Below are 14,869 nucleotides of genomic sequence, written 5' to 3' on the forward strand. Positions count from 1 at the left end.
ACGCAATCAAATAAAAATCATGCTCATGGGATGGTACCTATAGTATGGAATAAATACGCATACCTGATTGGTGAAGGCAGGACTGTAAGCTTGCAAAACAGCCGCAATGGGGCATCAATGCACACACGTTAACCCGTGGAGTGATGAGGTACACTATCAAAGGCTGTTAGGGGGAAGATTTCACACAAGTGACCCGAGCAACAATTTTCATTCATGGGTAGCAGGAAGTTAGAACATCTGCTAACGGGTAGAAGATCCTGTTTGCTGAGTGCAATGTCAGTGGAAAGGTCTCTGGGATTAGACCCTTCCTCTGTTGTGGTCCGATTGACCGTCACTGTCTCCAATTCTACGCATCTACGGAGACACAGATTACAATTATGGCCAACTGTATCAAATCGAGACGCAGAACGCTTCGTGTCTTCATGGGTGGGCAGTGCAAGGGATCAGGGGGTGGGTCAAGTGAGGTCTAACAGTTAGTGTAGCACCTTACAGGCTAGGGTAATATCTGGCTATCTGCCTTAGCACAGTGGGTTAATAACCCATCATTAAAAGCTTTTTGCAATTTACACATACTTTTCACAGCAAGTAGGTCAGGCCTACCGGCTTTGTCATAACATTTCATAATAAGCAGACCAGACCTATGGAATCTGCCATGCCTTTTCCCATTCAAGTGATAAGACCCGTAGACTTTACAATTGGTTTTAACCTTACCTAACACAGGCATATTCAAGTGTATGTAAACTCGTTACCAACATGACTTCAGTTATAAAATTAAAATATGTAGTAATATACAGTTTGGAAAACAATATACAAGCACTATCAATAAGACCTCATAAGAATAATCTCACTGAATACTGCTGGATTTGTCAGGGTTTGGGGGCCAACACCAAAACCCTTACCTACTGTATAAATTGGTGAAAATATGTAACAAAATACTTGTCTGAAGGTTGTAACACAATGTGATTATAACCAACTGTTAAAGACTGATTGGGTTTAATAAATGCATTTCACAATAAGTAAGCTAGACCACATGCCTTTGTTATAATGTTTCATAATAAGCAGATCGGACCTATGACATCAGGCATAACGTCTCCCAGTGCATCAATCAGGCCTATAGCCTCTAACTATAACCAGCTCAGGCATACTTTTTGAGCATACACTTTTCCACAAGGCAACCCATCAGGCACATATTCATTCAATTAGAAAGCTATAGAAGTTTACAGTTGGCTAAGCGAAACCATAGCTCTCCTAAGTGGGCCTTTCAAGGATTCTCACAGAGAAAATCTTCTATACCCACAGTTTGTTACAGAGGGTAAACAACACCACATTATTTGTCTGCTAAGGTAATCTGTGAGATTCCATGTAGCAAAATACCTATGCATAGACTTTAGTATAGAGTAATAACAATCGGTCCTTGAATGCCTATTGACTTTAACATATGCTTTCTACAATAAACATGTCAGGCATACTGCCTGTATCATAATATTTCATAATAAATATATCAGGCCTGAAACCATGATCATCATCCTGACCACCATAACCAACTCAGTATTGCTGTATTGAGTATAAGCTCAGGCACTAGCCAAAAAGTGCAATAGAAGGACTCTTTTTAGTGGATGTATACAAATCTGTATCAATCAATTACTGTACTCAGTGGAACCAACATGTAAGTGTAGCCTAAGCCTGTCTCTCAGAAGTACTCTGTAAGCTCTTTTTTGTTAATCACATAAGGGCAAGGGAAAGTTGGGCTGTCTCGCCTGACCTAAAAAGGAGGTGGGTCAGCATGTCCGAGACTACACCACAAGGCACCTGGACCTGGTCCACAATGAGGGCAAAGCACCAAATGCACGTTAAAAGTAGGCTTAATTTGTCTCAACCATTCCAGCACATACCCCACAAGGTGGTGGTGCTGGATCTAACATTCAGCTACATAGCTTAGCCTAACTCTTGACCATTGGAATAATGTAATTTTGCAACCACAGGGTTTTGAGCCTACTTGTGGGTTTACCACCCTTGCTACATAATCCACTAATTTCTACATAATGGTCATATTTCTACAAAAAATATTTCTGGTTCAAAAGCATAAGCTTGACAGAGTATGTGGGTCATTGACCTCCTTTAAGGAGAATATTTCCAATTGAATCATACCAAATCTGTGGTAAACAATACCCCTTTCCAAATCAAGACAGACAACAAAAGTCATGATAATATCAAAAGACAAAACAGAAACTATTACTCAAACATTTCTACACTCTGGGCGTGGATGTCTAATGAGGGTCCACATCATTCATATCACGAGGCGGTCGCAAAATCATCCACCTTGAAAAGGAGACAGTTCCCAGACAAGGTAAAAGAGCAGGATGACCACAGTGGAACAGTCACAGAATCATAAACATGCCTGGATAGACTGGAAATCAAAATCTGCCCAGGACAAAATGTTCAAATCATTCCCATACTTAGGGGCAGATGTAATAAGGTGTTGCTTTGCGCTTGCACAATGCAAGTTGTCGTAAGGCAACACAAGAGATTAACTGCGATTTACAAAGCCTCACAAGGGGCTATTTATGATGCCTTAAATGACTTTGTGAAGGGAAACACCCGGAAGAACGAGTCCGGAACCACAAGGTTGTGAAAAACGAAAGCAAAACAACGCTTTCGTTTTCCACGACTCCCTGGTTTTGGTACCTTTAACCACGCATGTCTGAACAACGTACATTTGTGGTTATGGTACAGAAGGGAGTCGGAGTGAATGCGGTGAAGGAGGAGGTAAGTTGGGCTGGGACTGGGGCTGTTTTGGGGAGGGGGGCGGGGTTTAGGGTTTAGCGGTGGGGTCGGTGTCTCGGGGTATTTTTAGTTTTTTGGGTGGGGTGGGGGGCTAGGGGTGATTAGGGTTTGGGATGGAGGGGGCAGGGTTTAGGTTTAAGGGGTGGGATGGGGGGCTGGGGTGGAAGCATGCTGGGTTGTGCATGGTGATTGGTAATGCCTTTACCAGGAATGCGTTTACAATGGTAAAATCGTTGTAAACACATTCGTGGTAAAGGCATTAGTGTTTAGAACGAGGTCGTTGTTACGACCTCATTGTTGAGCCACAGGTGGTTTAGGCACCCGTGGTTCCGACATATAACCCTTTGTGAAGATATGTAATTCAATGCAGCGGCTTGCATTGTATTGCATTACATTTAGTTGTGGTAGGCGTTCCATCTTTGGAGCATGGCGGTTCCAGTGCATTGACGCATAGAATATGAGACAATCCATGATTTACTAAAGGCAGTCAACCTGGGTCTACGTCAAACTGCTGCACCTACCAGAGAGAGGCGTAATGAGGAAAAATATATTTATTTCTCCTTGACACTTACTCTTTCTATGCATGATACATTCTTCATAACACATAGAGAGTAAATTTACACTTAGAATTATTTTTTGGGCAGGAAGGGGTCCCTTCCTGCACAAAAACAATTTTGCCTGTAATGCAGGCTCCTTTGCAGCATGGCCCAGTGGTTCCTGTGTCGGCATTCATCAACACACAGTGCACCAGTGCTGGGAGAGAGCGGAAGTGCACCATTTCTTAATAGATGAAGTTGCCTTGCTGCATTGCATAGAATATAGGTAAATTGGCCCCTTAGTCTCAAGAAACAATATCAGCCATTGATTTAACCCCTTTGCTGCCAGGCCTTTTCCTCCTCCTGTGCCGAGCCTTTTTTTGGCTATTTGGGGCAGTTCGCGCTTAGGCGCTTAGACAGAAACTAACAGCTGAAATAAAGAAATATTGAAATTGAGGTGAAAAAAACTGCCATTTTTCTCCACGATTTTCTCTGTAACTTTTTCCTGCGATGTCAGATTATTTAAAGCAATATACCGTTACGTCAGCTGGACCCTTCTGGTTGCGGGGATATATGGGGCTTGTAGGTTCATCAAGAACTCTAGGTACCCAGAGCCAATAAATGAGCTGCACCTTGCAATGGGTTTTTATTCTATACCGGGTATACAGCAATTCATTTGCTGAAATATAAAAAGTGAAAAATAGGTATCAAGAAAACCTTTGTATTTCCAAAATGGCCACAAGATAAGGTGTTGAGAAGCAGTGGTTATTTGCACATCTCTGAATTCCGGGGTGCCCATACTAGCATGTGAATTACAGGGCATTCTCAAATAGATGTCTTTTTTACACACTGCCTTACATTTGGAAGGAAAAAATGTAGAGGAAGACAAGGGGCAATAACACTTATTTTGCTATTCTGTGTTCCCCCAAGTCTCCCAATAAAAATGGTACCTCACTTGTGTGGGTAGGCGTAGCGCCAACGAAAGGAAATGGCTCAAAACACAACGTGACCACATCACATTTTTTCACAGAAAACAGAGGTGTTTTTTGCAAAGTGCCTACGTGGATTTTAGCCTCTAGCTCAGCCGGCACCTGGGGAAACCTAGCAAACCAGCGCATTTTTGAAAACTAGACACCTAGGGGGATCCAAGATGGGGTGACTTGTGGGGCTCTGACCAGGTTCTGTTACCCAGAATCCTTTGCAAACCTCAAAATTTGACCAAAAAAACCCTTTTTCCTCTCATTTCGGTGACAGAAAGTTCTGGAATCTTAGAGGAGCCACAAATTTCCTTCCACCCAGCGTTCCCCCAAGTCTCCCGATAAAAATGGTACCTCACTTGTATGGGTAGGCCCAGCGCCCACGAAAGGAAATGGCCCAAAACGCAACATGGACAAATCACATTTTTTCACAGAAAACAGAGGTGTTTTTTGCAAAGTGCCTACCTGTGGATTTTGGCCTCTAGCTCAGCCGGCACCTGGGGAAACCTAGCAAACCAGAGCATTTTTGAAAACTAGACACCTAGGGGAATCCAAGATGGGGTGACTTGTGGGGCTCTCACCGGGTTCTGTTACCCTGAATTCTTTGCAAACCTCAAAATTTGACCAAAAAAACACTTTTTCCTCTCATTTCGGTGATAGAAAGTTCTGGAATCTAAGAAGAGCCACAAATTTCCTTCCACCCAGCATTCCCCCAAGTCTTCCGATAAAAATGGTACCTCACTGGTGTGGATAGGCCTAGCGCCCACGAAAGGAAATGGCCTAAAACACAACGTGGACACATCACATTTTTTCACAGAAAACAGAGGTGTTTTTCACAAAGTGCCTACCTGTGGATTTTGGCCTCTAGCTCAGCCGGCACCTGGGGAAACCTAGCAAACCAGCGCATTTTTGAAAACTAGACACCTATGGGAATCCAAGATGGGGTGACTTGTGGGGCTTTGACCAGGTTCTGTTACCTAGAATCCTTTGCAAACCTCAAAATTTGACCAAAAAAACACTTTTTCCTTTCATTTTGGTGACAGAAAGTTCTGGAATCTGAGAGTAGCTACAAATTTCCTTCCACCCAGCGTTCCCCCAAGTCTCCCGATAAAAATGGTACCTCACTTGTGTGGGTAGGCCTAACGCCCACGAAAGGAAATGGCCCAAAACACAACGTGGACACATCACATTTGTTCACAGAAAACAGAGGTGTTTTTTGCAAAGTGCCTACCTGTGGATTTTGGCCTCTAGCTCAGCCGGCCCCAGGGGGGGGCAGAAATGGGCTAAAATAAATTTGTCCCCCCAACCCCCCTGGGGAGCGACCCTTGCCTACGGGGTCGCTCCCCTTGCGTGACGTTGGCGCAAAAAAAAAAGATCCCCGGTGCCTAGTTGTTTCTGCCCCCCCTTGGTGGCAGATTGACCTAAAATTGGCCGATTTGCCCCCAAGGGGGGCAGAAATGGTCTAAATACAATTTGCCCCCCAGGGGAGCGACCCTTGCCTAATGGGTCGCTCCCCATCTCTAAAAAAAAAAAAAAAAAAAAAAGAAATGACCTAAAATAAATTTGCCCCCCGCTCCCCCCAACCCACCCCGGGGAGCGACCCTTGCCTATGGGGTCGCTCCCCTTGCGTGACATTGGCGCAAAAAAAAAATCCCCGTTCCTAGTTGTTTCTGCCCCCCTTGGGGGCAGATTGACCTAAAATCCGCTGATCTGCCCCCAAGGGTCTAAATACAATTTGCCCCCCAGGGGAGCGACCCTTGTATAATGGGTCGCTCCCCATCTCTAAAAAAAAATTTTTTTGCCCTGGCACCTAGAGGTTTCTGCCTAATAACAATTGCCCAAGGGGGGCAGAAATGGCCTAAAATAAATTTGCCCCCTCACCCCCCCGGGGAGCGACCCTTGCCTACGGGGTCGCTCCCCTTGCGTGATGTTGGCGCAAAAAAAAAAGATCCCCGTGCCTAGTGGTTTCTGCCCCCCTTGGGAGCAGATTGACCTAAAATCAGCCGATCTTCCACCAAAGGGGGCAGAAATGGCCTAAATACAATTTGCCCCTCCAGGGGAGCGACCCTTGCCTAAGGGGTCGCTCCCCATCTGTAAAACAACAACAACAACAACAAAAAATCCCCGGTGTCTAGTGGTTTCTGCCCCCCTTGGGGGCAGATCGGCCTAATTAAAATAGGTTGATCTGCCCCCCAGGGGGGCAGAAATGGCCTAAAATAAATTTGCCCCCCAGGGGAACGACCCTTGCCTAAGGGGTCGCTCCCCTTGCGTGAAATTCGTGAGAAAAAAAAAATTCCTGGTGTCTAGTGGTTTCTGTTCCCCTTGTGGGCAGATTGGCCTCATAACAATAGGCCAATCTGTCCCCAAGGGGGGCAGAAATGGCCTAAATATAATTTGCCCCCTAGGGGAGCAACCCTTGCCTGAGGGGTCGCTCCCCACCTCATAAATACAAAACAAAACAAAAACAACAACAACAAAAAAAAAGATCCCTGGTGCCTAGAGGTTTCTGCCCCCAGGGGAGGCAGAAAAGGCCTTTAAAAAAATGCCCCTCCTGGGAGCGACTCTTGCCCAAGGGGTCGCTCCCCTTGCGTGAAATTCGCTGAAAAAAAAAAAAAAGCTCCCTGGTGCCTAGAGGTTTCTGCCCCTCTTGGGGGCAGATTGGCCTTATTAAAGGCTTCCCTGCCTTAGTGGGGTGGGGGAGAACCCCACAGAGGGAGCGCTAGCGCTCTCTCTGGGCTCTGTGCCCAGGACGTAACGGTTACGTTCTGGGCACACGAGCACTGTGCCTCAGGACGTAACCATTACGTCCTGGGCACAGAAGGGGTTATGTTTTAAGATTCTATAAGGATGTGCAAGTGATATTTAATTAGACTTTATGTAAACTCCTTTTTATTAATTTATAACATAGCATTTCTGCCACTTTATTAGGACAGCTATGCAGCTGAACCTCATGATGTATTACAATATAAACCAACCAATCAGTATTTATAAATCGCAGTGTAGTGGATTCCCTTTTTACCATAAGGACGGATGACACTTTTAAACAGAAAATTAGTTGGTTTGACTTCTTTATTTAAGTATGTCTTCTGATTTTCTATGGTTACTTTCTCTATGTTTTTAGTCTCTGCTCTTCCTGAGTCCTTCTTTGTCTTTTTGGAGTTTCTTCCTTACTTCTTTTCTTTTTGTTATTTTCAGGTATTGTTTCGGTTTCCCCGGGCAGTGTGGCGATGACGGTGATTTCCCCGGAGAGAAGAGAAGGAGAAGAAAAATAAAGGTAAGGGTCTTATCCTTCAGAACTTCTTCTTTTTTGGACAAGGGGTGGGGGGACTCTTTCACCACCGGAAAACCCAGCAGATGTGTTTCTGTAGATAGGTTTTTTTGCACATATTTTATTTAGAGCAAAATAATAACATTGAACCCTTTTTAATATTTCTTGCAAGGGTTATTAGGTTCAGCTTATATGGTTAACCCCCTGCTAGGGCTAGAGATTTATCTCAACGGGACAGTGGTGAAAGAGGGAAAAAGGAAAAATAAAGATACTATAGATAGATACCCAGTGGCAGTCATAGGGAAAATAATAATAAAAGAAAATAAGAGGGAAAATAAATATTAAGGATAGAGCAGTGTGAGCGGTAAGGAGCTGCAAAGCCCCTTACCAATAATACCCCAAAGGGTTGAGCATGCAGGCACATGGCTGGCACTGTGGTTTGTAAACTGCTCCGGTGCCGGTTCTTCTCTGGGTGTCGTCGCGAATGATGGTGTTTCACTCTCCTGCTCCTTCGCTCGCCGTTCAGATTCCTGCCTCGACATCCTTCTTGGTCCTTGGCTTTCTGGCCTCTCGGTTTCTGTCTCCTCTGCCCCGAGTTCTGACCTGTTCTCCAGCGTTGGATGCGCCGTTTTGGGATCAGGCGCGTTTAATCTGACATCCGGGTTGGAGTTAGATGACGCGTCTTCCGGCCATGCAGATGTGCCCCCGGGGGACAGTTTATTATGTCCCGGGGCTCTGTTTGTAACGGAGCAGCTTCGGTCCCGTTACACGCGGCTAATCACCTGATAGGGTATCCAGGTGCTTGCAGGCCCTGGAGGCTTACTCGAACAGCCAGGTCATGAGGGCCATTTGGAATTCCAGAAGTGAAGTGATGGTGTGGAGGTGCGTGGGGAGGCTGTTCCAGGTTTTTGCTGCAATGTGAGAGAAGGATCATCCTCCACTTCTGCCTCGGTAGATGCGGAGAGTATGGGCAAATGAAAGGGAGTCAGAGAGTAGTCTTCTTGACGGTTGGTGGAAGTTCAGGCGGTGGCTAATGTACGTGGGTCCTTGGTTGTGCAGAGCCTTGTGTGCGTGGGTTGGTCGCTTGAATTGGCAACTCTTCTGAACGGGGAGCCAGAGGAGTTGCCTAAGGTGGGGTGTGATGTGGATTTGCCGGGGAAGGCCAAGGATGAGTCTGGTTGCGGTGTTCTGTATGATCTGAAGTCTCTGTAGGAGGTGGGCAGCGATTCCTACATAGAGGGCATTGCGCACATTCAGTCGGCTGGTGATAAGGGCCTGTGTCATGGTGCATCTCTTGTGTAGGGGTAGCCACTTGAAGATCTTATGTAGCATGCACAAAGTGAGGGAGCAGGCGGAGGAGATAGCATTGACCTATGATTTCATGGTGAGCTTGTTGTCAATGATGATTCTGAGGTTTCTGACATGGTCGGAGACAGCAGGTCCTAGGTCTCAATGCCACCAGGAGTCGTTCCATGTGTTGCGGCTATTGCCAAAGATCAGTTCTTCTGTCTTGTCTGTGTTCAGCTGCAGGCAGTTGTTCTTCATCTAGTCAGTAACGCTTGTCATGCATCTGTGGAAGTTGGTTCTGGTGGTGGAGGGGTCGTCAGTGCGTGAGAGGATGAGTTGGATGGTGTCTGTATAGGAAATTATGTTGAGACTGTGGAATCTGACGATGTTGGCCAGCGGGGTCATATATGCGTTGAAGAGCTTGGGGCTGAGGGATGAACCCTAGGGTACACCGCAGGTTATCTGCTTGGGTTCAGAGGTGAAAGGTGGATCCCCTGGGTTCTCCCCGTGAGGGATGAGGAAGGAGGTGATCCATCTGATCACGTCCCCTTGGATGCCGATGGGGTGGAGTCTTTCGATCAGCATATGGGGGGATACTGTGTTAAAGGCTGCTGAGAGATTGAGGAGGATCAAAGCTGCTGTTTCACCTCGGCCGCAGAGGGTTCGGATGTCGTTGGTGGCTGTGATCAGGGCAGTTTCAGTACTATGATTGCTACAGAAGCGGGATTGGGAGGCAACAAGTAGCTGATTCTGCTCTATGTATGTCATGAGTTGCTTGTTTATGATCTTTTCTAGTACCTTTGCTGGTAATGGGAGCAGGGAGATTGGCCGGTAGTTTTTGAGTTTGCTGGGGTCAGGAGAGGGTTTTTTGAGTAGTGGTCTGGCTTCGGTATGTTTCCAGGCATCAGGAAATTTTGCGGTGGTGATTGAGGGGTTGAGCAGAGTGGCGAGTTACCGGCAGATCCTTTGGTTCCCAAGGTTGAAGATGTGGTGCAAGTATGGGTCTGTGGGAGCTCCAGAGTGGATTGATTTCATGTTGGAGGTGATGTCCTGTGGAGAGAGGATGTTCCAGGTGGTCAGTGTGTGGTTTGTGTCGGTTATGACTATCCGCTTTCATTCACTCACTGTCCCCTGACACCTGACCCAAGCGTTGCCCACCTATACTACATCTGCCAACATCCCTATAGCAAGGCCCCACCTTTTTCATTTTGTGGCTGAGCCCTATGTTTGGCAGCTTTCAAGAAAAACCCTGACCACCCCCACTCTTTGCAAGTGAATGATACAGAACAGTTATCGCCCCAACAGCCCATAGTCACCATAAAAAAACACCTGTCCTCTCCCTCCAAAAGCCAGCAGCATCTGCCTTCTACCACCACTGTTGCACAGCCCACTTCTTCACTAGTAAGTTTCTCATTTCCAGCAAATAAACTTGTTCCATGTAAATGCTGAGTGCATGCCATCCTGCAGAAATAATGTAAAATCCTCTTTCATGATGTCAATACCCCTATATTGGCAAACGCGCCCCATTTCCCTATTTAACTTTGAACCTGGTTTCTCAATCAAGTTATATTTAAACTGCACCTCACCTCACCAAACTCTTCTAGCAACCAACGCTATCCATAAGATATGTGTCCCTGACCAAAACCTCCCGATGGCTGTCAAGTCATTGTTCATTCCTTTATCAAATCTAAACCTGAAATCTGGACTTCATTATTCTCTCCTACATCTATCAATAACACATCTGAACAAGGTTTCACAGTCACCAAATCAGCCAGCCAACAGAACAACTGTCCCCATTTCATTCCCTCCTACCCCACTACACAATCTTAAACTCACCCGCCCAAATCCTACGTTTCTCTCAAAGGGTGGTGTGCCGGTTTGCGTTGCTTCCCACTAAAGAACAAGTGACCAATAATCCAAATTGAAAAGCATCCTGCTTTTTCCCCTAAACATTAGAGCACTGGGTGCTTTTCCTCACATTTTACACATTTGTGCTTGTATTTATATGGATTTCTGATGCAGCACCCCTGCTGAATCCCCAGTAAGCTCTTGTCTTGATCCCTTGTCCCCAACCCCACGTGCCCCGTCTCCAAGGGTGGGCCTCCCAAGAATGGGCCAGTATTGTACCGCCAATCCACCCACGCTGGTGGAGGACGTTTTGGCTACATCCATGGTAACCATAGCTCATTATCCCCCTTAACCCTTGGTTTGTCGGGTTTTAACCCCAGCCTGGCCCAAATTTCTTCATCATAGTGCAACCATGCTATCATCCAAAGACCACCTCAGCTTTTCTAACAATGTCCATGTATTTAAAAAGGGACACAAGCTATCTGTAAACTCTTTGCAGTAGGCATTTGCATGCATAAGAAAGGTAAATGTCCAGATATCAATATTAGCAGCTACAGGTGGTGTCCAGGCAAATTCCTATGCCTCCTCTCTAGACTTCCATTGGTTGAATCTCCCTGTGTGGCAATTTATACACACCTATAAGCTCACCTTTCTATATCTTCTCTTAAGGGTATGGAGCTAAATGAGTTCTCAGAGGCATAGACGCCCCCATTAAGGTAATTTATTATGCCTCTCAGTTGCTCCTTTACCCTTTGCTTTTTTGTCTTCAACCTCTTTTTTGTCCTTTGTCTTATCCGTCTTACCACCACCTTCAGTTTGTCAACATCTCCCACTGTGTTTTTATCCCTATCCACATCAGTACCTCCTCTCTAAAATGCGCACCAACTTCTTTATCCACAGTTGTTGTGTCAACTTTATCCCCCCTACAATTTCAATACCTCCATCATCCTTTCTCATGTGGCTTTACTCTTTGATCGCACATATCTAGTTTCACATTGCATGCCCCCTTTCTTTCTCTTGAAAATTGGCTCTCTTTAGAGACTTGCGCCTTGCACCACTTTTGTGCCTTCAGGATTCGCAATATGTAGACTTCTCTGACAGGCTATGGACCACCCCAACTCTCTTTTCTGTTCCCTTACTGGTATTTGTTTTTCTTGCCACAGCAGAATTACCCCTCCTCTAGCTCCTCTTCTTCCTCATCATAGTCCAATTCCAGAATGTCACCACCACCCAGGATACCACTGTCATACGCGCACACCAGGATGCTCGCCATCTCTCACATCACCATCAATTATTCTCCATTCAATCCTGCTAGATTTGGTAGAATTATCCTGCAACTTCTCATCCCTTGCCATCAGCAGGGTTGCACCAAACTGCTCCCTCACTTTGGACCTGTGCTCCTATTTCATGTCCAACCTGACCGGTGGCAGCTTACCCAACCTGGCCTCTTTTGCAAGGCTTGTCCTATCATTGTCAATCAAGTCACCCTAACCTGAGAAAGATCTGGTCCTGTTCCCTGTAACTTAACCTCCTCCTCTGGTGGTGTCCATATCAACCTACCAGCCTGTTTCTTCTTGGATCTCTCCCTTTTTTCCCCTTGGACTGTGCCTGTAATATCACCAGACTTTTTCCAAATGAACTCTTGTCTTTTGCTCACAGTTGTTACTTCTCCTACAGACTCCTTAAGTTTCTGAGATGACCTGGCTTTTTTGCCATTACTACCTTCTTTTATGTACTCCGCGTCTCTGTCAATTAAAATTGCAAACCTTTTCCTTATCACTGGCAGACACTTCTGTCTTTGTGCCCTGGCAGCTGTGTTCTGTGTAGGGTTCATCTCTCAATTTTAGCTTATTCATTGTCTTAGGGAGTGAGCAGGCCAGAATTGCAGCTGCCACCCCACGTGCTGCTTCTGTCTTCAGCTCACCAAGATGACCCATTCCTGTGATAGGACCCCAGGCCTGCCTAGGTCATCCTGGCCTGCTTCGCACAACACTTACAACACCTCCCTCTCTGCCACTGATTTATCAACTATTCTACCTTTTGCCATCTGTACACTTTCCTTCCACCCTTAACACGTTACGTCTTACTCTCCCTGATTACCATAAGAACCCTCAAGAATAGAGTAACACTACCTATGCTTACCAAAGGAACTGCTGCCTACACTTTCTGACAGGAGCACAGTGTGCCTGGCAATGTCCAATAATGGTTCTAACTGTCAATTAAACCCCACACCTGACTAAACTAACCAATCACCCTGCCCCCTGGCCTGGACCACCCCATCTGCCCGAAGCAGCCCGGGTTGGACGCCCTCTGGGCTGCAAATTCCCAGGGGCCCCCATTAGCCAGTTTGTCCCTGGCAGTCGTAAAATCATACCACTGAGAATGGAGACAGTCACAGTGCAAGGCCAACTGGCACATAGGAAACAATCATGGAATGTTAAGCATGATACTAATACAACAACCTACTTATGTCATGTATGCAAGGATTCACTGACAAAATATCGAACCCCTAAATAGCTTGATACAAAAATATTGTGGCAAAAACATCAAGCACAAAAATATTGTTTTCCTATACATGCAACTGTGAATACAAAAATATCCCCCAAAAATATTGTTTTACACTAATTTTGAGAAATATATACAAAAATATAGTTTAAAAAATATAGTTAGGAATAGTAAACATAAAATATATTATCATGTAGCAGTAAAATAAAGTAAATTAAACATATTTAAAGGTTCTGTAAAATATATATAAATATATTTATATGTATGTGTGTATGTTTTTTTGTATATATTGTGTATATATATATATATATATATATATATATATATATATATATATATGTATATAAAACGTAAAACTATTATAACAAAACAATTTAAATTTATAACTGACTATTTTTTAATGTAATATTATAACAAGTCTATATATATATATATGTGTATGTATATATATATATATATATATATATATATATATATATATACATATTATATATATATATATAAAAAAGTAGCAAATAAAATTGATTTTTTTTTAAAACATAGCAATTTAATTACACATAAAAAAGTTAACAATATAAAAAATACATTTCACTAAAAATATATTGTATATTACAAACATTACTAATAAAAAATATAATTTAAACAACACAGAAACATAATAATAATATACGTTTAAACAACATAACAATATAAAACTATACATTTCTAGGAATAATACATATAATAGTCCCACTCCATTCTGTGCAATAATAGGAAAAGCATAGGACTCAGGAGGGGTAAAATGTACTATTCCCTTTCTAGTCAGTGCAACAGTAGGGGAAGCATTGGGCTCAGGAGGGGACATTTTAATATTCCCACTCCAGTGTGTACAACTGTAGGGAAAGCTTTGGACTCAGGAGGGGTAACATGTACTATTCCCACTCCAGTTAGTGCAACAGTAGGGAAAAGTGTTAGACTCAAGAGGCATAAAATGTACTATTCCCCTCTCCAGTCTCTGCAACAGTAGAGAAAGCTTTGAACTTAGGTGGAGTAAAATGTACTATTCCCACTCCAGTCTGTGTAACATAAGGGAAAGCGTTTTGACTCAGGAGAGGTAAAATGTACAATTCCCACTCCAGTCTGTGCAACCATAGGGAAAGCATTTGACTCAGGAGGGGTAACATTTATTATTCCCACTCCACTCTGGCAACTGTAGGGAAAGCATTGGACTTAGGAGGGGTAAACTTTACTATTCCCATTCCAGACTGTGCAACAGTAGGGAAAGTGTTGGACTCAGGAGGGGTACAATTTACTTTTTCCACTCCAATAGGTGCAACAGTAAGGAAAGTGTTGGACTCTGGAGGGGTGTGATTTACTATTCCCACTCCAATCAGTGAGGCAGTAGGGAAAGCGTTGGACTCACAAGGGGTAAAATGTACTATTCCCACTCCAATCGGTAAAGCGTTGGACTCAAGAGGGGTAAAAGTTACTATTCCCACTCCAGCCGGTGCAACAGTAAGGGAAGTGTTGGACTCAGGAGGGGTAACATTTACTATTACCACTCCAGTTGGCGCAACCATAGGGAAAGTGTTGGTCTCAGGAGGGGTAACAATTTACTATTCCCACTTCAGGCTGTGCAACAGTAGGGAAAGTACTTCAGTTCAAACATATACCTTATTTTAATA

The 14,869-nt window shown here is 44.3% G+C and overlaps 1 long non-coding RNA gene across 1 annotated transcript in view; it reads left to right on the forward strand.

The window, feature by feature from the left end:
• LOC138258718 (uncharacterized) overlaps positions 1–14,869 on the forward strand; it is a 190,399-nt gene that overhangs the window by 172,954 nt on the left and 2,576 nt on the right. Inside the window, exon 2 of the long non-coding RNA XR_011198523.1 lies at positions 7,493–7,571. This is a non-coding gene — a long non-coding RNA (uncharacterized lncRNA). The remainder of the gene's footprint in view (positions 1–7,492; positions 7,572–14,869) is intronic.

Source organism: Pleurodeles waltl, chromosome 9, assembly GCF_031143425.1.
Source record: "Pleurodeles waltl isolate 20211129_DDA chromosome 9, aPleWal1.hap1.20221129, whole genome shotgun sequence".
In the NCBI taxonomy this organism is placed as follows: Eukaryota; Metazoa; Chordata; class Amphibia; order Caudata; family Salamandridae; genus Pleurodeles; species Pleurodeles waltl.